Source organism: Zosterops lateralis (assembly GCF_965231275.1).
Source record: "Zosterops lateralis genome assembly, chromosome: 1".
Classification (NCBI taxonomy): Eukaryota; Metazoa; Chordata; class Aves; order Passeriformes; family Zosteropidae; genus Zosterops; species Zosterops lateralis.
In genome coordinates this window covers 3,524,194-3,541,282 of record NC_139762.1, presented here as the reverse complement: position 1 = coordinate 3,541,282, position 17,089 = coordinate 3,524,194, and the positions used below count along the sequence as shown (strand labels likewise).

Below are 17,089 nucleotides of genomic sequence, written 5' to 3'. Positions count from 1 at the left end.
AAATATTTCTGATTTCCCTCCTGCTTTGCCCAAACGCTGAGCCAAGTCCTTCCAGGTGTTGGTGGGAGCTGCTAAGCCCCACTGATGTTCTGCACCTCCACTGGAGCTCCAAAAAGCTGCCTGAGTGTGGCTCTTCTCTATTTTTTAGCGTAAAACACAAATCCAAAAATAAATTTTAGGCTAAAGCCTGTCAGGTTCTTTTTTTACAAACTCACCTAAGGCTAAATATAGAATAAAAGTTGCCCTCTCTTGACTTCTTCCTCTTTAAGAGGTCACAAACTCCTGTGGAAAGTTATTCTTGGGCTTCACCTGGCATATTCAGAACATGCAGAGATGTGTCCTTCAGACATACCATGAGGATCCAGGGCACTGTGTCAGAGGATTAACAGCTCTCCACACCATCTCTGAAAGAGAAGCAGAATGAACTAATTAAAAATTAGTTAAAAAACCTAGTTAATTAGCCATATTTACATGCATATTAACAACCAGATCTCCTGTGAAGTGGGAGAACATATCCTAGAAACTATTTTGCCTGAAGGAAAACAAACCATTCATTTCCTTATCCCATATATTCATTTCTAGACTCATTCAAAGATACTGTGGAATGATATGCGAAATATTTATGATGCCCCAATCATATTTTTTTAAATTATATCAGTAAAAAACCAGCTCTAAATCAGCAGATTTTAAGGTATTATCACAAACAACTCAAGGAATTAAAAAAAAAGGGAAAAAAGGAAAACCAAAGGCATTTACTTGGCTTCCGGTAAACCACATAAATAAAACACTGGGAAAACAAAAAGAAGGAAAAATAAAACACTTTGTGAACTCAAACTTTTGATAGAGAGAACTGCTTTGACCAGCCCTGTATCACACAATTCATTAGGATGCTCAAAGTGTCTTTGAAATGTGGCTCATCAGGACGAGCTTTTCTTGCCTGAGAAGTCCAGAGAGCAAAACCTTTTCTAGTTCAGGCACCACAAACTCTCCTGGTGTCTGGTAAGGGTTGAGTTCTTGCCACAGGCAGCACTAAGAGGGTCTCATTTCCACCCCACAGGAATCATTCCCACAGAACCATCCCTCTGTCCAAGGTGCCGACACGTTAAAGCAACTGCAATTATCACAGGATAATTATCAGGGGAATTAGCAGAAAGCACAATGGCACAAAACTTGTTTCCTTAGAAAAGCAGATTAAAACTACAGGAGATCAGACGTCTCTTGAGAAGTGTTATCTTGAACTTTTCAAATGGAGATTAAAGAATTAGATGTGATTTTTTTTTTTTCCACAATCCCTCTCAACAGTTCTCCTCCAGCTGTCATTTAAGTTATAAAAGCAAACTAAGCTCACCAACTTCAACACACATCAAAAACAATTTCAACAATAATCGTGATTATTATAAACCAGTTTGAAACATCCCATCAATCTTCAATGTGCTTGTAGCCATTGATAAAACAGTGCAGAAAACTTTTACTTGAAAGTGAAATAAACCCCCAAAATATGAAGTTTAACAGAAATATGAACTTTAACACAGCCAACTTCTAAGCACAGTTGCTCAAAATTGCAATTTTAGAGTGAAGGGTTGGTAATGATGATTAAGTTCAGCTCCAAAATAACTCCAAAACAGCCACGAGATGATCAGGACAATGAAAAAGTCCCAAACCAAGAAATCAAAGACATTTTCTAAAACCTACCCAGTCCACGAAATTATTCAGCTCCCTATGCCACTAACAGCAAGAGTTTAAATTTAAATATCTAAGTTTAAAAAATCACCAAGAATAACAAAATGTACAGTTAACCAACTGCACATAGGAAGTTTTCCAACTTTCCAAGACACACAAACCTTCCTGCTGCAGTGCAAAATGCTGCCACTGAGTATCTGCTGCCCATCAGAGAGGGATCCTTTGCTCTGGGAAAGAGAGATCAGATGGTGTCCACCAGGAAAACTTCCAAATTAAATGCCAGACTTCACTGGAGAAATGACTCCACACTCCTTCCTCAGGAAATGCACCCACCAATGAGGCTTTGGGTTTTCCTTTGGCACAGCTACTTTCCCATCAGATGATGATGATGATGTTCAGAGCTTGTGCTGCTTTGGCCAGTGACAAATGGCACCAATGGTACTGCCCTCGGAATTTTAACCACTTGCAAGCCAGCCCTGCCACGTCGCCTGTGAGCAGGCACAAAGTCTCCCAGCTGCCTGGGCAGGCCAAAGTGTGCCCATAAGCAGGTGGCTCAGCACTGTCACTGTGTCACACTGGCTGCCCTTTCCTCCTGCAGTCTCTGCACCACCATCAGCAGCCCAAAGATCTGCAGCCACCTGTACGTGGCAGCTCTTTGACCTTGGCTCTGAGCTTGGACAATGAACTCCAGGCTTTGGATTCAAACCTTGCAGAGTTCACAACTGATAACATCGTGTCGGCATCAGACCAACCCTTTTGGCACAAGGCAGAACCTTGGGAAGTATTTCAAGCAATTATTTCCGAGGAACAAGTTATAATTTATGACTGAAGGAAACAAAGTTGTTTTTTTTCATTTCTTGAAGCACCTGTACATCCAAGGGTGCTTCAGAGTGAAACAGACTCCCATTAACAGCACCAATCTGAGAATAAACAATTCTTCAGTGGATCTCAGCGACCTGGAGCACAATTCCCCCTTTCCCTCACTCCCTAGGGAGCAGCCAACTCTCCAGTGGCTGTGCAGGGATTATCAAGGCAGCCTCAATCAGAGCTCCTGCACTTCATTGCGTGTTATGCAAGCTCCTCTGGGTAAGAAGATTACATCCAACTCACCAGGCCACACTTCCCCAAATGCTCAACAAACTCCTGCTTTATTGCCTGGACTTAGGAAACAATCTGCTCAAAAGGCTGTGAAAGCAAATGCAAAACCAGTGCAGAGTTCATAAAAGGGAATTATGTCAAACACCTGGTTCTTTCAGAAATTATCTCACCACCAAAAGCAGGTTTCTTTCCAAGAATGGCGCAATGCTCACAAAAAAAATGTGACCGGGATTTCTCTTAAGTATTCTCTGTTCAGAGACACATTTTCCTACTCTCTAGAGGTGTCCAGTTTCAACCCCATCTGTTTTGTCCTTCCTGCTGAAGGAAGAGCCAAAAGCTTTAGCAGACAATGGTAAATTATTATTCTGTTTCATGGTCCTGAAGCAGAATGTCAAGTTTTTTTGGGCACACAACAGCTATATCTGACCACAACTATGGCACTAAAGCATCCTTCCTCAGGCAGGTGAACCCCAGAGGGAGTCCTGGACAGCTACAGGTGGGGTGAACATGAAAGAGATTCAGGTTGACTCATCAAACACAAAACCTGAGCTGCAGCTCCAGTGCTGCTTTGGGTCTCACCCAACAAGGATGTGGCTCACGAGTGAGGTTTATCCCTGAGGGATCACAACGTGGAGTTTATCTTCTTCTCATATATATAAGAAAACAAACCCAGAACACTGTTAAACTTCTGGTTTTCTGAGATTGCACCAGTATCCACCTGATCTCTCTCCAAGCCTCCAGCAGTGCTGAGCAGCTACAGATACCCCAGACCAACTCTCCAGACTGAGCAGTGAATAAAAGTAATTTGAAAACATGCTGCTATCTCAAAATTTAACTCAGGATTTGTGCACATCCAGAGCTTTTAGGCTCCTATAAATCCTACAGGCTTACTCTTATCCCCAAGGGGAAGCATGTGGAAAACCCTTCCCATCACAAATCTGTCTGCACACACTCCTGTGGATTACCAGAAATAAAGCACACAGAAAATTCCAACCCCAGCTCCCACATCAATCCCGCTATGCCAACACACAATCCTCCAAACCCTTAACCAAACCACACCGCAACAACTCTGTGATGCTCTGAGGCTCTACCTCACCTTCACCCCTCAGAAACACCAGCTCCTTCACCTGTTCCCAAATATTCACCCACCCCATCTGCCGAATCCTGATGCCTCCCCAAGCCCAGCACCTCATCCCTGTCTCTTCACAAGCCCATGTAACTAAGGACCCATCCCACATCCATCCTCCTCCACTCACATTACACAGAACTACACCCTTCTCACACCTCTCCTCCCCCGCATTAAGCATCCTAAAATCCCCAAAAGAACCTCCTTCCCACACTCCTCAATAAACCCGGACACCTTGAAAGCAAACACACCCATGCTCCCACTCTGCTTTGTACTGACAAGGCCTTCCACACATCCCTCAAGCCTGCAGGCCCCCTAAAACCGTATCCCCATCCCGCAGCTCCCAAACCCTCACGTTATCCCTGCTCACCTCAACCCAACCCACGCCCCCTTCTCCACCCCTCCAGCATCCCAAGGAACCCCAAATCCTATATCCATGCCACGGCATCCTAACCCAAACACACACATCCCTTTGCTCCCCACCACATCCCCAAACTCCCCTCATCGCCTTCCCAAGTACCCCAAACCCGCCCAGACATCCCCACAGCCCAAGTTCACCCCAGTCCCCTCCCAGCTCACTCCCCCACGCCCTTCCAGCCGCGCACACAGCCCGGAGCGCCCCGCCCCGGGGACGCGGAGGGGACGGGGACAGAGGAGGAGGATGAGGAACAGGGTCACTGTCCCGCTGCCCACCCAGGACCCTCCGCCGCTCACCTCCCGTCCCCCGGCGGCCCCGCGGCCTCGGCCTCCCGCTCCGCCCGGCGCCGGCCCCGCCCGCCTCACCAGCGAGACGGCGGCGCGGAGCGGCCGCGCGGGGAGCGCCGGGACAGCGCCGGGAGGACCGCGGGGAGCGGAGAGAGCGGGCCGGGAACGGGGCTGGAAACGGGGCTGGGCTGGGAACGGGGCCGGGGACGGGGCCGGGCTGGGAACGGAGACTGGGAGTGGGGACTGGGAGCGGGGCTGGGCTGGGAACGGGACTAGGAACGGGGCTGGGCTGGGAACGGAGACTGGGATCAGGTCTGGGCTGGGAACGGGGGCCGGGAGCGGGACTGGGCCGGGAACGGGGCTGGGAGCGAGGTTGGGAACGCGCTGGGAACGGGGCCGGGAATGGGACTGGGCTGGGAACGGGGGCTGGGAACGGGAATGGGAATGGTGGCTGGGCTGGGAATGGAACTGGGAGTGGGGACTGGGAACGAGGACCGGGAACATGGACTGGGAACGGGGCTGAGAACGGGAACTGGCAACGGGACCGGGGGCTGGGAACGGGGCCTCGGGATGGCGATGGCGTGTGGAGATTTCACGGAAGATCCCGCTGGGAAAAGCCAGTGTCTATAAAGGAGACAGAGGAGTCCAACAGCTGTATTCGTATAAAGGGACAGAGGCCACTGGGGCACATCCCCGCGGGGTTTTCTCTCTCCAGGTTTCAGAGGGTCCAGACTCCTTTTATCCCAAATTCCTCTCTTTGCCCTCTTCCTTCCCCCACTGGCCGAGGCACCAGGAACGCACAGCCTTCCCCAACACCCACCACATCTCCCCCCTGAACCCATCATTTCACCCCAAACTTCAGGAGTTCAGGCTTGTGCGGCCCCATTTGGCTGTTTCAGGAGTCAGACTGGGCTCTGTGACAAACCTGCTGCCCCAAGTTAGTAGAGACACATTAACCCCCATTTCAAAGCCGTTCACACCATCCCCTCAACCCATGGAATTGTTTGTAAAGACATCAGTGCACATCTTCCTTGTCAGGAATGAGGATGGGGATGGGAATGGGGTTGGGAATGAGGACAGGGTGTAGAGATGGGGATGAGGCTGGAGATGGGGAGAGAGATGGGTGCAGGGTGGGGGATGAGGATGGGGATAAACAGGGATTGGGATGTGAGGATGTGGGGATGCAGACGGGCAGGAGGATGGGGTACTGGAATGGGATGGGGTGCAGAGATGAGGCAGAGGGGATGGGGTCAGGGGGGCCTTTGGGTGGAAGCACTTGTCCAGTTGAACAGTGGGAGCTGTGCTGGAACACCAAGGGAAAGAGCAGGGTTTATCCAGTGATACAGCTCGGACACCACAGCCAGCTCACCCAGCTCTCCTGGCACCTGTGGTTGAAATAAAACCGAGTTCAGTTCTTGTGCTGGTGCTTCCAGACAAACTCAGTACCACTGTACATCCCAGGTGACAGATGGATTTTTCTTTTTAATTAGGAGCTGCTGCAGCAGATAACTGGGGTACAAAGCAAATTCCCGTCTCCTTTCCTTCTGGAGGTTGCTGGGCATAGGAACAAGTCAGGAGGCTCTAACCTGACATGATACCTGTGCCTTGTGGTTGTTCATGTTCATGGAGTTGTTCAGCCTGGAGAAGAGGCAGCTCAGGGGATACCTCAATGAGGCCTTTCAGAATTTAAAAGGGGCTTATAAAAAAGCATGAGAATTAACTTTTTACATGGTCAGCTAGTGATAGGACAAGGAGGAATGGTTTGAAATTAAAAGAGGAAAGACTTAGGTTATATATTTTTTAAGAAATTCTTCCCTATGAGGGTGGAGAGGCCCTGGCACAGGTTGCCCAAAAAAGCTGTGGCTGTCCCTGGATCCCTGGAAGTGTCCAAGGCCAGGCTGGACAGGGCTTGGAGCACCCTGGGACAGTGGAAGGTGTCCTTGCCCATGGCAGGTGGTGGGACTGGATGATCTTTAATGATCTTTATGAACCCAAACCATCCTCTGGTATCATTCTGTGTTTCGCATTGCAGGTGTAACACAACACAAAATAGCTCTCACAGAGCATTCATCAGAAAAACAGCAGAATAAAAAGAGTAAACAATAAATCATTCCTGAACAAGGGAGAGCTCTGAACTCAAAAACCTTGACGTGGAGATGTTATCTGAGTCGCTGCTGTCTCTAAGCAGTAGCAGCCCTGCTCAGCACCACGTGCAGTGAATAACCACTGGTGTTCTGCTGTTCCTCTCACAGCTCCCACTGCCCCTGGACACATCCCACTGCTGCAGGTCTGCCTTGCTTCACAATCTGCCCATCCCTGCTCAGGGTTGCTGCTTTGGACACCTTCCACTATCCCAGGTTGCTCCAAGCCCTGTTCAACGTGGCTTTGAACACTTCCAGTTTGATTGCTGAGTACAAACATTTATAAGGAAAAAAAAATATTTCCATCTACACATCAGCAATGATCTACCCAGTGGCGCAGAAGAGAAACAAAAAGCTGATTTTTCTCCTGCCACAACCCCAGCTGTAAGAAATGTGAACAATGAGGCACAGAGCACCACTGAAGCTCCAAAGAAAACAAGTTTACATGCAGCCAGGCTTGAACCAGATAAGCTGACACAATCTGTATCCCATATGAGAAGCTTTGCCAGGAAATTTGAAGCCAATCTTTGCTTCCATTTTTAAGCAGAAAATCCTTATGTCGAAGAAAAAAACTGGAGAAAAGCATGGAGTGAGTATTTGGGGCAAAAGGCATAAAAATAAACCTGCAACACTGAATACTGGATCATTGGGACAATCTTTCTGTGTTAAGAACTACAAACAAACAAAAAAACCCACAAAACAACCAAACCCAGGACATTCTGAAATGACAGCCTGATTTGAATATATTTGAAAGTTTCCTTCCTCAGGATGTTGTGGAGTCGGGTCAGCACACTTTGGAAATGGCACATGCAGGTTCAGGCAGCCCAGGCAAGGGGATCACACAAACTCAGGCATTATTTATTCCCTAAATCCCCAGGGAGCTGGGGAAGCGCCAGCCAACGTGAGCAGGGCCTTGCTGTGAAAATACCTTGCAGTTATTTCACTGAATGGGTTTTTTAGGCTGTATCACATGCAAATTCACTTCTTCTTGCCATGGAATAGGGGTTAGAAATAGGCAGGGCACTCATCTACTCAGCTTCCCACGCACTCAGGAGATTTTTTGACTGACCTCCTGTTTGAATTACCCTGCCAGCCTCCAAACAAAAGACTGCTTTATTAGATTGCTTGTCTTTGGGATTTTCTTAGGATTTAATGATCCTAGCCATGACTGGGAAAGAACAGACCATGGCGAATACTGTAGCTTTCCCTAAAATTTTAAATTAAACTAGGAGAGAACACACTGACATGCAAAACCCTTGACAGCTCTCTGGATGAATTCAAGTTGGCATTTGGTGGTTGTGTTAAAATAGACATAACGGCTTGTTAGAGCTCAAATGTCTTCACCACTATTTCCTGAGTGAGCAGGAGGGCTGGACACGAACCCTGGGTTTAAAAGGCCACAGTGCTGGTTCCAAGGTAAATAATTGTGAATTACTCAACTGATAGCACACAGCTCTGCCTGACAGGAAAGGTACATCCTGGTCTGACAACACTCTGACAGCCCTTATGCCTTTCACAAATGTTTATTTATGATATGTGGATGCGCCTTGTGTGTGTCTGAGTAGTGGAGTTAAACCACTGCTGTGTAGCTGAAGGTTTAGATGGGATATTGGGAAGAAATTCTTCCCTATGAGGGTGGGGAGGCCCTGGCACAGGGTGCCCAGAGAAGCTGTGGCTGCCCCTGGATCCCTGGAAATGTCCAAGACCAGGCTGGATGGGGCTTGGAGCAACCTGGAAGGTGTCCCTGCCATGGCAGGGGGTGGAACAGGATGAGCTTTAGTGTTCCTTCCAACCCAAACCATTCTGCAATTCAGTGACCTTAGACATGCAAACAGAAATCCAAAATATTGCAAAGTGGAGGAGGAGTGTAAGATTAAAACCTCAGCACACTCAATTTTACACCTGTCCAGGAATGAGAGCCTCAGTGAAAGGTGCTGGAGGAGACATCAGTCACTTTCTGAGTGGAGATTTGATGTCTTACCCACAGCAGTGGATCATGACACTCCTCTGACAGTGGCTGGCAAGACCAGGTAGTTCAGGATCTTCTGTAGCAGCCACATTTCTGTCCCACACTGTCAGAAAGGTTGATAGGATGTCGTGAGAGACGTCGTTAAACATTTTGTGTCACCAACACATCAGTGTAAGACCTTGGCTGAGCTCTTCATTCAAACAGTAATGACATTTTCCACATCATAATGCTCATTTCATTTCTTCCCAACACATCCATGATGGAGTAACTTAGGAAAGAAAGTCTTAAATTTCCATTTCCTAAGAACTTGGGAAGCAGATTTGTTTACCTCTAGAACAACTTATTTAGTACTGTAGCAGGAGGTAAATCCTTCTATTTGCTGTACATTATTGCAGAAGAACGTGTCAAAATTTGTAATCCAAATCTTCAATCTTGTGAGCATTTGATGAGCACATGGGAGGTTTATTTGTCTGACTGCTCTTCCTGAACTGAATGCATCCATGCCTTTAAGAAATGTAATTTTGGTTTGTTTAAATGTTCTCAGGATATAGGGCTTGTTTTAAACTTAATATGGGAAGAATCATTGAATAATTATTCTGCTTTTTCATACTCATGTTAATAGTTTCTTGGTAATATATAAATACTATCAAAAGGGCAAAGGAACTGATACAGACAAAGGGATATTGATTCAGATGGAATGTGTAAGTAGTTTTCAAAAGTATCTAGAAGCACATGTCAAAGAAAGGATAAGTGGTATTTCCCACATGAACTAGACTTTCCAACTACTTTCATCCCAGAGAATTCTGTGAACCTTATGTGGTTTTTCTACTTGGTAATCCTCAGCAGGTCTCTCTAAAGTCCTGTCTTAATTTCCTTTTTAAGCCAGGAAAGCTTTCTCCATCCACAACCTCTGGCAAGGAGTTCTAAGGTTCAGCTGCTCACAGCATGAAGAAACATCTCTTCTTCCCCTGTATTAATATTGAAATATGCAAATCCACAGTGACCTCCTTTTCTACCCTGTTCGTTTGGTTTTGTTTTGTTTTTTAAATGATGAATTTACCCTGAGTTCTCGTGTCTTGCCATGTTATCATGGCTTACACAGATAATTTCCATTGCTCCTGCTGTCACTGTCCCATGAGCGCTGAGCAAACCCGGAGCCTCTGGGCTTCCTCTTCCACCCCCCGGTTCCCATTCCAAGGACAAGGAAAGCAGCCTGATCCTCCAGGCAGCTCTCAGCAGCTTTTTGCTTTCTGCCCAGGTTTTACAGGAGGTAGAACTGACACAACTGGCTTGAAGTCTTGTGACACCCTGCTGCTCATCCCTGTCCCGCTCTGCCACGACGGTTTTGGTGAGGGCAGCCGTGAGACAGATCAGAGACCAGAGGCAGAAAAAAGAGGAGATGCACCTACTCGTCTCCCTGTGAGCTCTGTCAGCTCCGTGCTCGGAGCCCCGGGGCAGGCGGTGCAACCAAAGGAGCGGTTCAGGAGGAGGTGAGAGTGTTTTAAGCTTTGAGGAGGTTTCACGTTACGTTCATCCTGGAGTCAGGCAGCAGCTCGGAATATTTTTATCAGCAGGGAGCCCCGAGTACTTTTGACTTTTAAAAGCTTGAACAGCATAAGCAATAAGCCAGATGTGCTTGTTGTCTGCTAAATGCAGCCCCATCACCGAGTTTTCATTCTGTGTCCATTTGCAGTCCATGTGAAACGGGACTAGAGGGCATGATGCCTCTGGAAAGGGAATTAATAATCAATTACACATTTATACTGGCAAAGAATCCCACCATTATAATATCTAAGTGCACAGAATGGGAATAAGCTTTGATTTTATTCTATTACTTCCTACTTCCCTCTGCCAGGAAGAACTCCTTGGCAAGGCAGAGCAGCTCAGCCCCAGCTCAGGCAAGGACCAGGGGCAGGGCATTGTGCTGAAACAGAGCTCTCAAGGCCAGGGTTGCAGGTTCATGGGCAAAAACTCCAAGCAGGAATTCTCATGTTTCCATGTTTCCACAGCAGCCTGATCCAAAGTTACAGCTGCCCTGCACCAGGGCTGACCCTTGTTATATGTGTGTATTATAAAATTGGCTTTTCGCAAGATGTGTGCTATATGATTAATAACATAGTAAGGATATTAAGGATATAAGTTTATTTCTGCTATTGGTAAGACTAGATATAAAGGGAGTAGTTGATGCGGCAGCTGCTTGAACTGTCTGTTTGGTTGGGATAACATCCAGTGAACATGTAAAGAAGACTCTGCTACTGGTAACACCAAGTATCAGCATCTACCACCCGCAGAAGGCACGGACCAAGGCCCAAGCTGGACGCGATAACAAGGACACAGCCACGAAACACGCATGCTCTAAAAAGGCGGACCCAAGGAGGGACCATGCAGGGCAGTTCCTGGAATATGGAAACTAGTTTATGGAATTTCATATATCGATATAACGAAAAGGATATTTAACGAGTGTCTCTGAGAAAGCAAGGGGTGGACTTGGCTGAATGCCAAGTCACCCGGCCGGCCGTTTTTGGTTTTTTCTTATCTCCTAATTGTCTTAATTATTTTATTAAACATATTTCTTAAAATTTACTAAAAGGTGAACCTCGTTTTTCACAATTTGGGGGCTCTTGCCGGGATATACCTCGACCCTGAAACCCCATGAAAAGCAGAGCGAGGGAGGCGCCCCGCCTGGTTTTTGGCGGCCCAAAACTTTGTTTTTCCTGGTGAGAATTGGGGATTGCAGGTAAACATCCAAAGAGACAAGCAAGGAGAAAGAAAAAAGCAAGTAAGGAAAAGGGAAAAGGCTCCCTAAAACTGCAGTATTTTTTGCTCCGTAAAAACCTCGTGCACGAAGAACCTGAGGAAGAAAATGGTTGTGAGTAATTCTCAGGGGAGCGGGTTAAAAGGGGGGTCTGTGTGCTGTGTGAATGGGACACTGGCTGGGTACCTCAGACTGGTGAAGTGAGTGTGGTGTGGCTTCTCATGCTGTTCGTTATCTCGCAAGGGAAACGGCCAGCACAGAGGTGAAGCAAAAGATAAAAAGTGTGAATGTGACCCCGGGTGATTGGGACGGGATCCCAGAGGAAAGAGGGGTTGTAAAAAACCCCGGGTGGCTGGGATGGTCCCAGGGAGGGGTTGGACCCTCAGAAAGGGAGCCGATAGTTTTCCTATACAACCCACTGGGAAAACGGGATACTGGGGGGGGAAACGTTTGAACCCCCTGGTCTGGGACGGGGTCCGAGGAAAAGGGGTTCAACCCCTTAAAGGAAGAAAGCAAAGGACACCTAGACTTGCTGCTGAATTAAAAGGGTTACGTAAGACCCAAGAGCATTTAGGGTTTGGCCAAATATAGGTATTTTTGGGTTTTTGCCAGATTGAGGATAGAAACACAAAAAAGCCTTGCAGGTGTAGGGTCCAAGACACCTGGGCTTTGGAAAAGGCTGCCAGGTTGAGGAATACTAAAGGCTTGAAAAGTGTGATAATCTAAGAACATCTGGGGGTTAGTCAAATACCTATGAGTAAAAACTAACAATTTTTTTTTTAAAAAAGGGTACCAATCTTTTTGTGTTGTCTTTGTGTAAGTGGAAGTAAGTGCAGCTGAAGAGGTGTGCTTTTTGTGGAGTTTATTTGTGTTAAGGAAGTGAATTGTTGAAACGGTTAAAATGTCTGAATGGAAAAGGGGGAACTGCAAGGGAATTAATGAAGAATTCAGGTTCAAGAGGGCTGTCTAAAAAGAGGATTGGTGCAGTTTTGCAGATGAATGGGGAAATTCATTTTGAAGAGTTTTTATTGTTGTTGTTATTGTTGTTCTTGAGTGAATGTATGTGTAATATAGACTGCTGAAGTAAAATAGGAGTTTTTGTTTTGAAAGATGGTCTATGCAGCACATGGTGCTGTGCTGCTGAGCTGATGAGTTTTCTGTGCCTCGGGGGAAAAAAGGAGGGGGTGATGTTCGGGCTGTTGGATGGCAGAGAGGAGACCAGGCAGTGACTGGATGGAATCCTGAAGGTGGGACAGAAGATTGGAGAGTCTTATGTTAGAGGTTTTGAAAGGTTTTTTGAGAATTTTGGAAATTCTTAGAGGTCTTAGAAGTTGTTTTTGTTTGGTTTGGTTTTTTGGTTTTTTTGGAGTGCATTGAAATTGCCTAAAGAGATAGCTATAAGACATCAAATGCTGGGGGGTGACCTCAGAAGTAGGAAGGAATAGTTTTAATGGAACAGGAGATTGGAGTCAAAAGAGTTGTGAGAGTTCTGGTGTTCGATAAGAAGGAATTAGAAGAAGAAGGAATTATGGATGAAATTAGATCTTTTGTTATTGGGAATTTTTTTTAACAAAATTAATGCTCAAATGCCATGAGTAAAATGTATGTTGGGAGTCCAGATGCAACCCAGATTGGAACCTGAAAGTAACACCCTATGAGATAATGTTTAAATTATGAAATAAAGAGAAATTAATGTTAAGAGGGTATAGCTTTACAGTTGCAAAAATGGGAGAGGAAGTTCTTTAACCCCACAGTGGGAAGATGCTTTTTCAGGTATTGCAGGCAACTGAAGCTGCGGTATGGCTGAAAAACTAAAGCTGCAAATTTTAAATCAACGTCAGCAAAATCAAGAGACCAGTGTGAGAACCCAAGAATGAACTGTAGCATCTAAACCAGGTGATACAAAGTTGAATTTTAAACAGAGCTGAGTGGTCATGAACTGGAAAAGACTCAAGTAAATTTGGAAGTTGTGGACAAAGGACTTTCTCTGTTTTACTTCTCTGCATAACACCTAAAAATCAGTCCGGTCTGTCAAATGCTACCTCTGTTTCTTCACAGCTACAAAGGAAATGGACTTTCAAGTAATTCTAGTGTGGGGAGTTGAAATTGAAATATGTAATATTGTTTTTTTTTTGAAAGTGTTTATGTCACTCCACTGTATAATATTGCAGGTACATGAAAATCACAAGAAGAAGACGGGCTCCATATCCCTAACATTTTGGCTAATTTATTTTAGGTTTTATATCTTACAGAACAAACAATATGTTTTTGCCTCCTTTATTTTTCTTATTTTTGTGTGTGTTTAAGGTACTTCTTTCATACTAACTTAAAGACATTTTATTACTTATTAATCTGTTTTGTTTAAAGAAGGAGGGCAGAGAAGAGCGCCTATGTGAAATACCAAGAGGATATGTTAGTGCTCACAAAATATAGGGTGAACTACTACCCGGCAGAGTGGGAACTAAGGAAAGAGTTTTCAACTAAACTGGTACTGTGTCAAAGTTAATACAGGAGCTGTGATTCCTTTGTGTACACACACAACATTTGTAACCAATACAGGACATTCTTCAGTTACGCTGGCAGCGTTGTCCCCACAAAAAGGTACAGATAATTACTGATAGAAATCTAGTTCTGTCAGGTTTATTCTCAAGAGCAAATTTTTCTTCTACTATTTAGAAGTCATGAGAAGGAATATAAAGATTTGCTCTTCAATTGGGTGGATCAAAAATAATTTAAGGTACTAATTATATAACTTTATAAGGTGGAAAAAATTTGTCATCTGCCTCTTAGACAGAGGTTGAGATGTAGATATTGGGTGAGAAGTTTTTTTTTGTTGTTTGTTTGGTTTTTTTTTCTTTTTCTATGGGCAGTTCTTTGTGTGTCTTTGTTAAGAAACTTTTAAAGGTGTTTTGTTTTTTTTTATATAAGAAGATGTCAGATTTTCTTGTGGAATATAAGGAGATATAGTATGAATGACAAGATACTTGCTGCTTGGAAATATTATTGTGGTATATGCAAAATTTTTCTAGTAGTTTCATTTATTTCCCTGCTTGATAAGTTACTATGAATTTTGCAGAAACTGTTTTGGAAGGTTTTTTTCTTAGTTTTCCAGCTGGCTGCAGATAAGACCTGGCTCACAAAACTGGTGGTGTTGATTGTCAAAGGGGGTTCTTATCGAAGTTTCTAAGGAGTATCTAATCTTTCAAACCAATGCATGTCAAATTGAGTGAATGTGTTTGCCTTAGATAGAAATAAATCCTATAGTGTATGTACCTTTCTAAGTTCTCCTAAATAGTGAAGGAAAATCTTCTAGAATAGCAAGAATTCATTGTCTTCCTGCCCTAAGAATAGGCTGAGCAGAGGATTGGCCCAACAGAAACCTTCAATATGATAAAACTCTAACATCAGAAGGGGTAAAAGAAGTTTCTGTTGTTTTTTTTGTTGGTTTTTTTCTCTTCTTTTCACTCTGTATTTTAAGTTATTTTTTGTTGAGTAAATTTTTTTCTCTCTTTAAATTTCTTTTTAACCTGTCCCTCAATCCTAGTTACAGTTAAAAGGTGGAAGCTTTCAAAAATTAAATGGTAGCAGAAGTGATTCCTCAGAGAGGAAGATGACACCCTAATTTCAGTAAAATGATCATGCGGAAAAATCACAGTACATGGAATAGCTGAACTAAAGATGCAGTTTTACTCGAAGTGCAGCTCTGGCCAGCATAATTAATTGTCAGTTCTAAAAAGGCTTTGCAGCTGGCCTTTGGATTAAAAGACTTTACTGCCTTTTAGTGATGCATGTGTACATATATCCCAGTAAATGGGGATTACCAGTGCCTGTTGAGTGGGAAATACCTGAGGAACAGTGGAGAGAATTACGGTTAAAAAAAAAAAAAAAAAAAAAAAAAAAGTCAAAGGCAATTTGTCTAAAAACTAACAAACAAACAAACAAAAAGAATTAACAAGGAAATAGAGGGCAAGACTGGGTTGGCCGCTGTACTTGCCACCAAGAAGATCATATACTCCTGCTGTGGGTAGCAACCCCATAGGCATGGAGGGTGGAGGTATAAGCCATACCAGACCTCTGTTATTCCTTTTTCTGTCACTTCACTCATTCTTTGTCTTTTGCCTTATAGGATATTGGCAAAATCATGCTACAGATACTACTGAAAGTTCTATATGAAAAGACACCGAGGTTCCTTTCTTATTACACATACCCGTATCGACAGTCACTGTTATAACCCATCCAAATTAGATAGTTGTATTCATAATTGGGAAAATATTAAATTGTGGAAAACTTAAGAACCAGTGGTGACTGGTTGGAAAGTAAGTGTCTATAAGAGGAATAATGGAAGCTAGAAAACAAGGAATATGGCTCAAAGCCAAATTAATTATAAAAAAAAGAAGAGGTGGGGTTTGTTATATGTGTGTATTATAAAATTGGCTTTTCGCAAGATGTGTGCTATATGATTAATAACATAGTAAGGATATTAAGGATATAAGTTTATTTCTGCTATTGGTAAGACTAGATATAAAGGGAGTAGTTGATGCGGCAGCTGCTTGAACTGTCTGTTTGGTTGGGATAACATCCAGTGAACATGTAAAGAAGACTCTGCTACTGGTAACACCAAGTATCAGCATCTACCACCCGCAGAAGGCACGGACCAAGGCCCAAGCTGGACGCGATAACAAGGACACAGCCACGAAACACGCATGCTCTAAAAAGGCGGACCCAAGGAGGGACCATGCAGGGCAGTTCCTGGAATATGGAAACTAGTTTATGGAATTTCATATATCGATATAACGAAAAGGATATTTAACGAGTGTCTCTGAGAAAGCAAGGTGTGGACTTGGCTGAATGCCAAGTCACCCGGCCGGCCGTTTTTGGTTTTTTCTTATCTCCTAATTGTCTTAATTATTTTATTAAACATATTCCTTAAAATTTACTAAAAAGTGAACCTCGTTTTTCACACCCTGAGCACCTGCAGTTAAAGCCCTGGGAGGGGCAGGGAAGAGGCTGCAGAACCTGTTGGTGCACTCAGGGCTGTGACAGCCACCTCCTCTCCCATCACTGTTTGTCCCCACACCTTACAAAGGTCCGGCTTTGGAGAAGCAGGTGTGCAATGCTTGGTGCACAGATATTGTCCCTCAGAGGCCAGATTCGCTTCAAGGTGTCCAGGGGCCACCAGTTTGGGGTGCAAAGCTGTGTAGATGCACCCAGCAGGTTCTGCCGGTGCTGGGATCACACCAGCCAGCAAGGCAGTGATGTGGCAGGGCTTCTGTCCCCTGCTGTCCCCTCACAAAGGGCCTCAAAGATGTTCTGAGGTATGGAGCACTTCTGCTCTGGAGTCAGACTGAGAGACTCAGAGAACAGAAAGCTCCAGGGAGACCTTAAAGCAATTTCCAGCAGCTAAAAGGGCTCCAAGAGAGCTGGAGATGGACTTGGGACAAGAGCCTGGAGGGACATGGCAAGGGGACTTCCCACTGCTAGAAGGCAGAGTGAGATGGGATATTGGGAAGGAATTCTTGGCTCTGAGGGTGTTGGGGCCCTGGCACATGGTACCCAGAGAAGCTGTGGCTGCCCCTGGATCCCTGGAAGTGTCCAAGGCCAGGCTGGATTGGACT

The 17,089-nt window shown here is 44.8% G+C and overlaps 1 protein-coding gene across 3 annotated transcripts in view; it reads right to left on the bottom strand.

The window, feature by feature from the left end:
• SEC22C (SEC22 homolog C, vesicle trafficking protein) overlaps window positions 1–17,089 on the bottom strand; it is a 120,084-nt gene that overhangs the window by 14,624 nt on the left and 88,371 nt on the right. Inside the window, exons 1-2 of one of the 3 annotated variants that reach the window (XM_083869421.1) lie at window positions 4,619–4,673; window positions 216–404 (exon numbers count right to left, since the gene is read on the bottom strand). The gene's annotated coding sequence lies outside the window, so the exon portion shown is untranslated. Of the gene's footprint in view, window positions 1–215; window positions 405–4,618; window positions 4,674–17,089 lie in introns of those variants that run through there. The other 2 variants (XM_083869419.1, XM_083869420.1) reach the window with 2 other exon arrangements.